The sequence below is a fragment of the Prionailurus viverrinus genome, chromosome D1 (genome assembly GCF_022837055.1).
Source record: "Prionailurus viverrinus isolate Anna chromosome D1, UM_Priviv_1.0, whole genome shotgun sequence".
Lineage (NCBI taxonomy): Eukaryota > Metazoa > Chordata > Mammalia > Carnivora > Felidae > Prionailurus > Prionailurus viverrinus.
Window position 1 is genome coordinate 76,012,766 of NC_062570.1, and position 14,952 is coordinate 76,027,717.

The 14,952-nt window shown below is 39.0% G+C and overlaps 1 long non-coding RNA gene across 1 annotated transcript; it reads right to left on the bottom strand.

Moving 5' to 3' along the window:
* Nucleotides 1-7,538: 7,538 nt before the first annotated feature.
* On the bottom strand, nt 7,539-14,361 carry LOC125176055 (uncharacterized). The gene is made up of 3 exons (XR_007156109.1): nt 14,123-14,361; nt 8,827-8,932; nt 7,539-7,665 (listed from the first exon to the last, which is right to left on the bottom strand). It is a non-coding gene; the product is annotated as an uncharacterized LOC125176055 (long non-coding RNA).
* Nucleotides 14,362-14,952: the final 591 nt, after the last annotated feature.

The window sequence follows — 14,952 nt, forward strand, 5'->3', positions numbered from 1 at the left end:
AACTTGTTGATGCCAGTGGCTCTTGCTACTCTCTCCTTATTTGTAAATCAAGGGCCTTGACCAGATCATCTTTCTGCCCCTCTTCTCATCATCCTCCCCTGATTTCTTTCCTCTCGAAACCTCAACCAATCAAAGGCAGAAGAGAAGTGGGCACACTCTAGGGCTTGTCAAAAATATACCTCTTTGTCAAAGATATACCACTGGAATTGAAAAACATTTCAAAGGGCAAAACTACTCTTTGGTAGGTCTCCTAAATCAATCATGATGGTACTGCTGTGTAGTGTTAGGATTGTACGGGTGTATATAGAGCCTAATGAAGCTGGTAATAGGGCAAGATGGGCAGGGTGGTCCTGTCAGAAGGTGGCAAAGTTGGCCAGGCTGTCAGCTTGTGTGGCCTTCAGGTTCTGCCTGATTATTTTCTCCCTAACCCGTGCTATAAGAAGAAGGCACAGTCAGCATGGTTCTGATGAGTGCTGGAGCCTATAATAGTAAGTCTAATCAATCTTGCTAACACTTCCTGTTTCACCTGGTGCTATGACAAATTGTTCCTTTGCTAAAGTTCATCCCACATATCAGTGGTGTGTGTGTGTGTGTGTGTGTGTGTGTGTGTGTGTGTGTGTGTGTTTTGGGGATTGTTTAAGGAAGTGTCTAAATTTTAGGAAACTGTAGAATGCCTGGTGGAAGTCACAAAAGTAACTACTTCTCAGTTTATCTTATATGAGTCTTCTCATTTAATTTTAATCCCAAATGCAGAAAGTGGCTTTTAATTATAGTCTGTGAACATTTCTACTTTATGTTTTGGAATGTTTTATCTTCAAATGACTACATGAAAAGTTCCTTTATTGAATTATTGTATATAATTAAAAAAAATTTTTTTACATTTATTTATTTTTAAGAAACAGAGTGAGACAAAGCGTGAGCAGGGAGGGGCAGAGAGAGAAGGAGACAGAGAATCTGAAGCAGGCTCCAGGCTCTGAGCAAGCAGTCAGCACAGCCTTGTGCTCACAACCGTGAGATCATGACCTGAGCCGAAGTCGGACACTCAACCGACTGAGCCACCTAGGTACCGCATATTGTGTATAATTTAAATCCCTTCTTTGGGAGCCTAGACATGCTGACATTTCTATAAAATAATTCCTATCCAAGGCAGGAAGTTTCCCATTGGGAAAAGATTTAGTAACAGAAACCAAATTCCTTTGTCTGTCTGTATCCATTGGTAAAATCCACAGGTTTTACTCTCTCCATGTGTCTGTCTCCACTTTGTATCAGTGATTTTGAGTTTCTGATGTAGAACTTCATACATTTGAGGATTGGAAGACAATTTGGGGGGAAAGTATCTTGTAACGATGACAGATGGTCTTTCATGATCTCTTCTGGTCTTTTGAGTTACAGCATTTCTTGTACTATGTTTTCGTATATTTTAAGCTATTAGAATTTCATTCAAGTGTCGCACTAGCACCTTAAAGCCAATATGTGATAATCGTGTTATTTCCTGGCCCACATATTTTTCTATTCTCTTTTTCTATTCTCTACACTAGTAATTAGAACCATGAAGCTCAGAGCTGTCTAAGCTAGATCCCAAAGGGAATCCTAGACTTTTCTCTCTCTTTTGTGCTCTCCACCTAGGGAAAACATATAATTTATCCCTCAAATCAGGACCCTTTTGTAAATCCAAGGGGGTACTGTTAATGATTAGGCCAGAACAGATGTAAATTGAAATTGTCTTGGGCAAACTAGGACCTAAGGTCTCCAAATTATTTCCATTGTATTCCTTAAATGTCACTCAACCTATCTCCTCCTTTAACTTGCCTTTGCCATTGCTTTGGTTTAGGCCCTCATCAGCCCTGACCTGGACCGTTATACCAACTTCCTAACTAGTCTCCCTGCTTCCAGGCCTGGCCTTCTTCAATTCGTCCACCCCATGTAGGTCACTCTCTGGCTTAAATCCCCTCAGTGGCTCTATGGACTAGAGGATAAAGACCAGACTCCTTAGTATAGAACACAAGTCCCTTCTTGATGGCTTCTTTCCTTTCTGGCATCGTTCCTGCCCATTTCTTCTCTGCATGCACTCTAGTTTTTATGACTTGCTCACACTACCTGACACAAACCATCATGTGTCATGTTTTTGTACGTGATATTCCTTTGCTTAAAATGCTTAGCCCTCTTGCTGCCTGCCTGAAATAATTCAAGATTTAGCTCAAAGGGCCATTACTGGGGATGACTTTTGTAATATAACAATGTGTGGATTTAGCGTAAGAGTACCTGGAGGGTGAGACACTTTCAAGAAGTTTTGGGCTTCAGGACCCCTACTGATCTTTGTGTGAACTTTAAACAGGGGACCCTCTGGGCAGTTACAGCTCCCATAAACTCACAGTTGGAAAGCAGAGCTTGGCCTAGATTTTGGACCACTAATCCTACCCACTTTTTGTTCAGTGCACAGACTGTATTCCAAACCAAAGATGCAGGTCATGCCAGTACTCTGCACATAGCAGAGCCTGGGTGAATATCTGATGGCTGAATGTCTTCTAGGCTGTGAAATCACCTAGTTTCATCATTGTTACACCAGGTCTACCAAAGGGCATGTGCTATAACACCACCCTCCCTGTTGGCTACTCTCTTCTCCCTGAGGATGCCTTCTTATTTGCTGCCACCATCCTCCTGCCCCATCACACTGGACTCTTCCCAGTGAGTCCTTTGGTCCTTTATTTCATTTTCTTGCCATCTTTTTTGGCTGGTAATGCCAGTTCAGATTGTCAATGTCTTTTTTTCAGAATGACATTGACTTATGTCCATTTATGTAACCTTACCTTCCTGACCTACTCATTTGATGAACACAGCAATTTATAGCCATCGTTTATTCATGTGATTTCTTGATGAGAAAAGTATGCTTTTATGGTATTTCTAAGGTTGCCAATGAGAGCAACTTAATCTGAATAAACTTAAGCAAAAGGGGTCTTTAGTATGTGGATTCTGCTGTATCTAGTGGACACCAAGGACAGGGCTGCAGCGGCCTCAGAGCACCTGGGACTAGGCACAAGAATGCCATCAGGATCCCTCTGTCTCTTGCATTTCCTGCCCTATGCATGTCTGCTTTATTTATCTCTCTGCTAAGTTGTTGTCTCTGTTTTTCTGGCTACACAATAAAAAAAAACAAAGTCATTGAGAGGCCCTAGGTTTTTGTGGTGCAACTTTATCTACCTGAGAGAGAATGAATGACTCTCTTAATGCCACTTCCAAAATTCCGACGCAGAGTGTTGGTGCTTCAGTGTGAGCCAGATGTACTGTCCTGGCCCAGTGGGGAACGTCACATAAAAGCGTGGTAGCTTCTACAGCAATCATATACAGACAGAGCAGGAAGGGAGAGTTCATTAATTCAGTCTCAACAAGGGTTTACCATGTACCTGATGTGTGTCCACACTGTGCTAGACACTGGAGAGATAGTGGTGAGAAAGCAGACCTGTTCTCTTGGAGCTTATATTATAACAAGGGAGATAAACCATTAGCTAAGAGCCAAATGAACAAGGTTAAGTTGATAATGGGTATAAATAAGATCAAAGAAGGCTGCTCTGAAGAAGTGACACTTAAACTATAAGTTGAAGGATGACAATGAGTGAGCCCTTGTAAGAGCTGGGGTAAAAACCTCCCAGACTTCTCAGGGACAAGGAGAGAGCAAGTGCAAAGGCTCTGAGTTGGAGGGAAGGTATGGGGGTCTGGGAATCAGAGGCAAGCCCTCTAAAATAACAGAGTGAGTTGAGGATGCACGTGTTCTGAGATGATGTTGGACAGGAAACACTTGCAGGCCACCATACTGACACTCAGCAGTGGAAAGGTTTTGAGAGGCATCAGCATTGCTGGGTCCAGAGGCTGTATGGGAGGCATGGATATTGGACAGGTGGGTGCAAATGTTGGGAGACTGGGGAGCTTTGGGCACTACAGACGATCCCCAGCTTACGGTGGTTCAATTTACAATTTTTCAACTTTGCCATTGTTTGAAGGCAATATGCCTTTTGTAGAAACTGTACTTGGAAGTGTGAATTTTGATCTTTTCCTGGGCTAGCGATATGCAATAGGATCCTCTCATGTCACGCTTGGCAGGAGCAATGAGCCACAGCTCTAGGTCATCCATGCAATCACGTGGTGGAACAACCAATACACTTAAAATCATTCTGTTTTTCACTTTCAGTATAGTATTCGATAAATTGCATGAGATATCCCATGCTTTACTATAAAATAGGCTTTGCATTAGAAGCTTTGGCCCAACTGTAGGCTAATGTAAGTGTTCTGAGAATGTTTAAGGTAGGCAAAACTAAACTCTTTTGTTCAGTAGCTTAGGTGTATTAGATGCATTTTCGATTTATGGTATTTTCAACTTACAGTGGATTTATCTGGACATAAATTGAGAACGATCTGTAGATGATTTAACCTCTGATGATACTAGCAGAAATCCCATTGGGCATTACTTGGATAGGGAAATGAGGAAAAGAGAGGAATCCACAATGTCCCCTGCGATTTGGCTTGAATAGTTGGGTGGGTCATTGTGGTATCATTTACTGAAAAGCCTGGAAGGAGTTATAGCCTGGTGTGGTAGGATGGGATAAAATCAGTAGGTCCATTTAGATGACTAATTCTGAGGTGTCTGTAGGCTATCCAAGTAGAGTCATCAAGCAGTCACTCGGACACATTAATTTGGAGCTGTTAAGAGAGATGGAGGCTAGACACTGAAATTTGGAAGTGCACACATAAATCAGGATTTCAAGTGGGAGCACAAATAATGTGCTTGATAACCAACATGGGTCATTTAACACTCCCTCCTTTACATAACAAAATATTTTTCATAATAGTCATGTAACAGTTGGTAATACTCAAATTTTCTTGATTTATTCTTTAGTTTTAAAATAAAAAATTAATTAAAATTAAAAGAATGCATTTTCGTTTCAAAGATGTTCTTCAAATTTAGTAAAATATTTATGAATTATATTTTATACTTACCAACAAAAATATTACCCTTTGCCATTCACACTCAGCTTCACTGTTTTAAATGTTGGAGACAAATATTCTGAATGCTCACATAGAATGACAGGATTGAAATAACTGATTTTGAAAAAAAAAAAAAAGAAATAACTGATTTTGTCATTTTTATAGTCACTGTGCTGTTGTTCATTTTGAATCAACTGCCTAATGCCACAGGAATATGTGGTACTCCAGGGGTTAGAGACATGAACAGTATCTGACACAAAATTGAATAACTTCAAAGTATTGTGAACCTCTCTTGAAAGGAATGCATGTAGCTGAGTATGCAGGTGTTCTGTGGGAGAAAGGAAGGGCTGACTGAATAAATGGTTTTTTCCAAATTCCCTGTAGAATATAACACTTACTAAAGAAAAGTATTAAAAATATGACAATTTGAAGCATTCGTATGTTTATTAAAAATCAACAATTAAACCATTGTTTAGAACATAAATCAATAAAAGAAAGCTTTCCCTCTAAAAAGAGTATTTTATGACTGATGGTGCCTAGAATTGGTGATACTGAAATTCAGACCTATACATAATTGATCTTATTGTTTTGAAAATCTCTATAGACCATGCACTCTCTTATTGCTGGTACCAGATGAGCAGTACCCTCTGCTCTGCCCTTGGTATGCTTCCAATTTTAAGCCTGGGAAGAACGTATATCTGGAGAAAAAAGACTAGGACCACACCTTGCCACATTCTTATATGCGGGGAGTTAGAGAAAGAAGGGTGAACCAGCAAAGGAGGCATAGAAAGAGCAGCCAGTGAAGTAGGAGGAAAATCAGGAGTCTAGTTTCATAGAAGCAAGGACAGAAATGTGTTTCACGGAGAGTGCAGTTGGTGGGGTCCAGTGCTGCTCAACGATCATGTGAGATGATGACTAAAACATGACCTTTGAATTCTGCAGCCAAGATCTGGTTGCTGACTTTAACAGGGTCACTTTCAGGGTAGTGATGGGAGCGGAAGCCAGGTAGAGAAGCCAGCTAGAGAAGAAGCTGATCATGGAGGGACCATGCATCTGGATAGCTGATGTGAAAAGTTTTGTCAAAAAGGAGACAAAAAAATAAAGAGCAGCTGGCGGAGAATCTGGATCAAGGAACGTTTGAGATTGCATATGCTGGAGTGTACTTGTATCCTAACAGGAAAGATTTAACAGATTTAAAGGTTCAGATGATGCAAGAGAAAGAGGGAATAACTGAAGGGGTACATACAGTCCTGGAGGAAGTGAGAGGGAAGAGAATCTGGAGCAGTATTTCTCAAACAGTGATTCCCCAGTGATACTAATGCTGGTGGTCTGTGGACCACATTTTGAGTAATGAAGATCTAAGACATGGCTCAGAAAATTGCATTTGATAAAAATTAGGGAAAACTTTGGTGCATTTGAGTATGAGCTTTAAAATTCTGTAAAACAAAAACCCCCATAAATGTGAGAGAGGGGAAAATATTTGCAATTTATGTGACAAATGGTTAATTATATTCATGTTGAAAGAATATACAAAGCCATAGGAAAGAACAACACAATAATAAATCGACAAGAGAGATGAACAGGTAATTCACAAATGAAGAGCTCAGTAAACAAAAAAATTCTATCTCCATAGTAATGAAGGTAATTAAAATAACTGAGATACACTACCATACTCATGGCAAAACGTGAAAAACTGACAATGCTAGAGGTGAATTAGCATCAACTCCCAAACACAGCTGGTGGAAGTAATTTGGTAATATTTAATAGAGTTGAAGATGCTCATACACTAAAAGATAGAAATTCCACTTCTAGACATATATGCCAGAGAAATTCTTGTAGATATTACACAAAAATATGCACACGAATAGTAATTAAAATACTGTTTATAATAGAGAAAATGACAAGCAACTTAATGTCCATCAACAGGAGATTGGAAAAATATATCTGGTATAACCATGCAATTGAAAACTCTTCAACACTGAAAATTAGTAAACTAGTGTTGTACATCAACATAGAAAAATCTTTTTTTTTATGTTTATTTTAGAGAGAGAGAGCAAGGGAGGGACAGACAGTTGAGGACAGAGTATCAGAAGCTGACTCCGTGCTGACAGCAGAGATCATGACCTGAGCTGAAGTTGGATGCCCAACTGACTGAGCCACTCAGGTGCCCCGGCATAGAGAAACCTTTTTAAGATGTTGAGTGAGAGGCATCTGGCAGGCTCAGTCAGCAGAGCATGCAACTCTTGATCTTGGGGTCATGAGTTTGAGCCCCATGTTGGATGTAGAGATTACTTAAAGAAATAAATTTAACATTTTTTTAAAAATTAAAATATCGAGTAAAAAAGTAAGGCATAGATTTGTAGGTACAATATGATAGCAATTTATATAAAGTTTAAAACCTATGAGACAAAGCTATATATTTATGAATACACACAGGGAGAAGTATCAAATATTCATGGGTCTGATAAATGATGACACAATTGAGGTTGGTGGCTACTTCTGAGGAAGAAGGAGGGAGAGACAGAGGATCAGCGAGGGAAATACAGGGACAACCGCGTCAGTAAGGCTTTATTTCTTTGTAAGAAATATGAAGCAAACATGACCACAATTTTAGGATTGTGTAGAGCTGAAGAGTAGATACAAGAGTGTTTGCTTGGGATTCTCTGTATTTTTCCCTGCGTTTGAAACCTAAAAAATAAATTTCAAGAAAAGGAATAAACAGCATTAAGTTCCAATCACTTGAAAGTGAACAGTAGTTCTTTTCAGGGTCATCACAAAAAATCTTCATTGGACTCAAGGCCTCCAGCCTAAACATTATTCTAGTTGGCTGCATTTCCCACTAGTAAGTACAAGAATGGGATTGGAGTGGAGTGGGGGGTGGAACCGAAACTACTACTGTCTGGTGGGTAGGGCACAGAGAGGGTAGTAGATGGTGAAGAAGCGCTTGGAGACTGGGCACTCAATTTCTCACAGGTCCCTTACTATCTTAGTGGTTCAAAATATCTGTATAGGCACCCTCCTCTAACAAAACTTGCTTTCCTAAGGCACCTTTCTAGAAGCAATAAAAAGCAATTTCTGGTGTCATGCTAATTTCTTCTTCATTAGTTTACTAGAAACTATATTATTTATTTTTAGAGTACATTAGCAATGCGTACTTGTTTCTTCAACCTTATGTACTGATAGACTCGTTAATTAACTTGGGAACCTAACAACACTTGTTATCTTAGGAATATGTGTTCCAAGAGTCAAATAATAGAGTACAATGTACTTTTGGATTCCAATCTGTTTGTAAATTTGGGGCAATCCTTTTCCAAAGAGATCATTATGGTGGCTTCCATTCTTCCCCTTGGCAGTGTTATTTTGCAGTTCCTCACATCCAGAGATGGACTCTGTTTCCCTACCTTTGAATCTGAACTAACAATGCCTTATTTGGAGCTAACAGAAGGTGGTAAAAAGACTTTGTGTCAGTTCTGAGGCGAGAGGTCAAGAGGCCTTGATTGCTTTTATTCTCTCAGAACTTTGCCATTGCCGTAAAAATAAATTTAGACTAGTCTTCTGGAAGACGCCTCACCATGTGAGGGCAGAGCAAAGTCATACCAGAGCAGCCAAAGCCATCAATAGACCAGTCAACCCCCAATGAGCATTATGAGTGAGCCTGAGATCAGCCGTATCTCATCCACATCAGCGAACTCTTGAGAACTTAACGTAGTTAAGTCACAACGTTTTGGGTTGACTTGGTTATGGCTAAACAGCCATAACTAGCTGACACAATTATGTAGCCTTGAGCCTTGGGAAATAGTACGAAAGATGGAAGCTGAGTGCTCTGTGATTACATAGAGCAACACTTACCAATTGCTTGAGAATTCAGTATCGCACATGCCAGAAATGCATTGCTCTGAACATTGCGTTGTGGCTGTTATTAGTTCATAACGGAGTGATGAGTTTTTGATGTATTCTGTTGAAAAGCATTCATGGGAAAAGGCCAGGTTAATTTTACTTAGATTCTTTAACCCTGACTTTCTTCATGCCTGTCATATGACCGTCTCGAATCTCAATGTTATGGCAACATAATCACATTCTTTTGCTCATTAAGTAAGTAGTAGGATAGAATTTCAATTTGGCTACTTCTTTGAGAGCAGAAAATTGCTGAAATGATACTAATGAAATGCTCACTGACTTACATGCCCATAAAAATATCTCAATTATTTGTGTCATTTTCTTTTTTCTGGCCTTTTTCCATAAGCATCCACTTGGCATATTGCACAAAGGGATGTTTTCCAGCAGAGGGGGAAGAAAATGTTCACCTGTTTCAAAAAGCTGCCACCAGAATTCTGACACAGGCAAAGATTTTTTTTCTCTCATCCCCATATTACTTCTCTGAACAGACTGTAATTTCATCAATTTTCCATGCTTATGGTCATGAATGCTTGGCATTACCATATCTTAGTGTTAACAAAACGGGAATTTCATGGCTCCAGTTTTCACTTGAAGACAAAGAAGGAGTGAAGACCTCATCAGAAATATGGTGTGTCTCATATTGGCTTGAACATGCCTCTGGGTGTAGGCTTTCCTTTGCTCTCTCTTTCTTTTGTGTTGATGTCAGTGGCAGACCTTACTCCCCACCCTCCGGGCTCCACCCACCCATCCCCTTGCCCAGTCTCCTCAGGTGATAAGAAAGCCAAAATCGTTTCCAAAAGTCACTTGTTTTGAGCCCTACAATATTGGTGCTTAAAAAGTCTGGCTCTTCTTTTCTTCCCGAATCAAAGTAAAGCCATGTATGGGGAAACTTGGTAGCATTTATAATAACAAATTTACTTCTCTTTGCATTTCCTACACCACTCATATGGCTTTAAAATGAGAATAAATGCATTTATTCTTTTAAAATGTATTGTTGTAAATTATGATAAAACCTACTGAATGTTGAAAGAACTATGACATGTGGGGGCAACTCACTGCTGCTTGAAATTATTTCTCACTGTCCTAATTGTTGGCTGTATGACTCTGGGTAAGTTTTGTAGTTTTTCTGTGCCTCAGTTCTCTCACACGTTAAATGATAATAGTAATACCTGCTTCAGAAAATTGTTATGAGGGGCGCCTGGGTGGCTCAGTCAGTTAAGCGCCCAACTCCTGATTTTGGCTCAGGTCATGATCTCATGGTTTCATGAGTTCAAGCCCTCCATTAGGCTCTGTGCACTAACCACCCAGAGTCTGTTTAGGATTCTCCCTCTCTCCCTTGCTTTCTGCCCCTCCCGCGCTCAAGCCCTCTCTGTCTTTCTCGAAATAAATAAACTTAAAAAAAGAAAAAGATTGTTATGAGACTTAAGTTTGTTAATACCTCTAAAATGCTTAGATCAGTGCTTGGCACATACAAACACTCAATAAATGTTAGTTTTAGTTATTCTTAATTTTTATTGAAACTGTTCATACAAGGGCACCTGGGTGGCTGGGTGGGCTAAGCGTCTGACTTGGACTCAGGTCATGATCTCCCGGTTTGTGAGTTCGAGCCCCACGTCCGGCTCTGTGCTGACAGCTCAGAGCCTGGAACCTAGTTCGGATCCTGTGTCTCCCTTTCTCTCTGCCCCTTCCCCTGCTTGTGCTCTGTCTCTCAAAAATGAATAAATGTTTAAAAAAAAATTTTTTTAAACTGTTCATACATATTTTATTTTTAGGATTATACTCTTCCTCATAAATACCTTCTCATACTCTCTTACATGAATTTGATGTTTTGTTTTAATGTTCATTTACTTATTTTGAGAGCAAGAGTGCGTGCACGCAGGTGAGGGGCAGAGAAAGAGGAAGAGAGAGAATCCCAAGCAGGCTCTGCGCTGTCAGCACAGAGCAGAACATGGTGTGCTGTCTCACGAACTGGGAGATCATGACCTGAGCTGAAATTGAGAGTCGGATGCTTAACCGACTGAGCCACCCAGGCGTCCCAATCTTTGCTTATTTTTAAAGTAGGTTCTCTTCTTAGTATTGAATTGTAAGTGCTCTTTGTATTTATTCTGGACACAAGTCCGTTGTCGGATATATGTGTCATGGTTATTTTTTTCCCCAGCACGAAAATTGATCTTTCGGGGCGCCTGGGTGGCTCAGTCGGTTAAGCGTCCGACTTCGGCTCAGGTCCTGATCTCACGGTCCGTGAGTTCGAGCCCCGCGTCGGGCTCTGTGCTAACGGCTCAGAGCCTGGAGCCTGTTTCAAATTCTGTGTCTCCCTTTCTCTCTGACCCTCCCCCGTTCATGCTCTGTCTCTCTCTGTCTCAAAAATAAATAAACATTAAAAAAAATTTTTTTTAAAAGAGAAAATTGATCTTTCTTTTTTTAAAAAAAGATGTGTATTTATTTATTTTGAGAGAGAGAGAAAGAGAGCTAGTGAGCAAGCAGAGGAGGGGCAGAGAGAGAGGAGAAAGAGAATCCCAAGCAGGCTCTGTGTTGTCAGCTGAAATCAAGAGCTGGACCCTTAACCAACTGAACCACCCAGGTGCCTCTAAGATTGACCTTTTTTGTGTGTGTTTTTTGAAAATCAGACTTTTAAATTTTGGTAAAATCCAATTTGTCAATATTTTTCTCTTATTGCTAGTGTATTTGTATTATATTTAAGAAATCTTTGCCTATCACAAAGGTGAGGGTTTTCTTCTATCTTTCTTCTAGACATTTTGTGGTTTCAGGTTTTACGTTTAGACCTGCGATCCATTTTGGGTTTATTTTTGTAGAGGTGGGAGGCAGTGGTTAGTTTATCTTCTCCCACAGGGGTAACCAGTCGTTCCAGCGCCATTAACCATTCGTTGAAATGAATTCCTTTCTTTTACCATTGAATTATGTTATTGATACGATTTTTGAAAATTAAGTGAACTCTCCTTCTCTCTTCATCTCTCTCTCTCTCCTCTTCTCCTCTTTTCTCTTCCATTTATCTTTGTTTATCCTTACTGTAATCGCACACTGCCTTGATTGCTGTAACTTTATCAGTCTTAAAATCAGGCATCAAAAGTCCTCTAAGTTGACTCTTCCTTTTCAAAATTGCCTTAATTTTTCTAGTTATTTTGCATTTCCACATTTACCAGCTTGAATTTTCATTTGAACACTTGGAATTATATAGATCAATTTATGGAAAATATTCACTTAAGTGATAATGAGTCTTCTTATCCATGAACATTTGGGACTTCTTTAATTTTTACCAGTACAGGGGTTTGTGGTTTTAATGTACTGATCCTAACGATATTTTGTTAAACCTATCCCTAGGTTTTCATGTTTTTTGATGCTTTTATAAGTCATTTTTAAAGTCATTGTACAGATTTAAAGTCATTTTTTTCTTTCCTTCCAACATTAAAAAAATGTCATTCCATTATCATTTGGTTTGCATTATTTATTGTGAAATCAATGATTATTCTTCTCTTCATTCCTTTATATGTATTGTCTTTTCTTCCCCTCTCTGACTGATTTTTATTTTTAATTTTTTTTTTTACATTTATTTATTTTTTGAGAGACATAAAGAGACAGAGCACAAGTTGGGGAGGGGCAAAGAGAGAAGGAGACACAGAATCCGAAGCAGGCTCCAGGCTCTGAGCTATCAGCACAGAGCCCGACACGGGGCTCGAACTCACAAACCATGAGATCATGACCTGAGCTGAAGTCAGATGCTTAACCGACTGAGCCACCCAGACACCCCTCTGATTGCTTTTAAGATTGTCTTTTTATAACTGGTTTTTAGCAATTTGATTAAGATCTACCTTGTTGTAAGTTTTTGTGTTTATTATTTTTAGAATTCATTGTGCTTTGTGTATCTGCAGATTAATATTTTTTATTAAATCTGGAAAATTTCCAGCCACAATTCATCAAATTTTGTCCTTTCCCATCACTCCATCTTCTTTTTTCTGGGAGTCAAATGACCACTTCACGTTATCCCACAGTTCACTAAGGCACTGTTAAATTTCTGAACCTTTTATTCTCTATTGCTATAGTTTGGATCACTTATGATGCATGGTAAATTCACTAATATTTTCTTCTGTAGTACCTAATCTTCTATTAAATCCATCCAGTGAGTTTTTTTCATTTCAGAAATTGTCTTTAAAAAAAAAAGAAATTGTCTTTTTAAAATCTAGCATTTCCTTTTACTTAATTTTTATAGTTTACATCTGCCTCCTTATTGTATTTATGTTTTCCTTTAAGTCCTTGAGCATATTTATAATAGATGTTTTAAAATCTTTTTTCACTTCTTCCATATTTTCTTCTGGGTCTGTTCTAGTGATTTATTATTTTTTTTTTGTAAGTCATGAATAATAATTTCCTATCTCTTCATAGGCTCTGATTTTATTTATTTTCATTTATTTTTTTAATGTTTATTTATTTTTGAGACAGAGAAAGAGCATGAACGAGGGAGGGTCAGAGAGAGGGAGACACAGAATCTGAAGCAGGCTCCAGGCTCCGAGCTGTCAGCACAGAGCCTGACGCGGGGCTCGAACTCACGAACTGTAAGATCATGACCTAAGCCGAAGTCAGATGCTTAACCGACTGAGCCACTCAGGTGCCTGAGGCTCTGATTTTAAAATTATACTCTGGACATTGCGGATGCTAAATCTTTGAGAGTCTGGATCTTGTGGTCTTCCTTTAAAGTGTGTTAAATTTTATTTTTTTCAGGTAGCTATTTTTCTGGAAGATTAGATTTATCTTATAAAGGCTTTTTAAAAAAAATGCCTTATTAGGGTGAGACTAGAAAAACTTTTTCCCTTAGGCTAATTTAACCCTACCTTTAAGTTGTGATCTTTCTGGAATCTCTATTACATGTCCTTGATATTCTGTCAGGTCTCACCACTCTAGAAAATTCAAATGTTCTCAGCCCTGTGCACGCTCCTGTAGCTTTCCAGCAACTAGCACTCCAGCAGTTATTCTCTGCCTGGACCGTGGTGCCTCGCCCTGTGTATGTGCAGCTTAGTATTTAACCAAAGACTCATGGGACCTCGTATAGATTTATAGGGATCTTATACTATGTACTTCCCCCCACCCCAAATTCTGGCTGTCTCAGCCTGTCTGAAATCTGACCTCTGTCTCCTCTATTCAGTGAGACTACTGTGCTCTGCTTGGATTCTTTGTATCTGCAGTGACGTTTAGAAAATGCCTATGGAAAGAAATCTGGGACAATCCTATGACTTACCTCATAGCCCTGAGCTGACTGTTTTCCAGTGTATGAAAGTACTTATTTCATATTTTTTGTCCAGTTTTCATGGAAGTTTCGTGGAAGTTTATGATAGGACGTTAATATTCTCCTTCCAGTTTTTAATTTCAAAGACGACGGGAAATTTTCTTTATCCCCAGGATTTATTGGTAGGGTGGGTGTATAATTTACTGCCCAAACCTTCACTCTTTTGAAGGTGAAAGAGAGTGCTCTTAAAAATTAATTCCATGGACACCAAGAAGGTCATATTCTGTCGTAGGTACCATAGACTCCTGAGATTCTGAACATAGATACAACAAACATTCTCTTCAATGGTTTCTGTCAAGATGAACTCAAGTTGCCTCTGGATACATAACAGAAATTCAGGGCCAAATATTTATCATAGAAACAAATATCCACCATGCTGCTTTGATTTAATTCTCTAAAGAATCTTGAAAACTTCGAATAATTTTATTTTGCGAGGATCTTATTTTTCCTACTAGATTTCAAAAAATATGAGTCTTCGAAGGGATATAAAGTTACAGATTGAGTGAAGTGCCCATCAGGTGGTAGATATTATATTCAATTTTTCACAGTAAAATTCAGGATTGCTCCATACAACAATCCCAAAGGATAAAGACAAACAAAAATCTTTTAATGACATAGTTAGTCACACAGTGAGAAGAATGCTGGATTTAACTTGAAGAATTAGGCTTTGCCAGTTATTTGAAATAAGGCTGTCAGCAAGTTATGGTACCTATTTCAACTTCAAAGGTTTTATCTGTAAATACCCACCTATTGGTTTCGTGTGAGCTAATTACATAGTATTT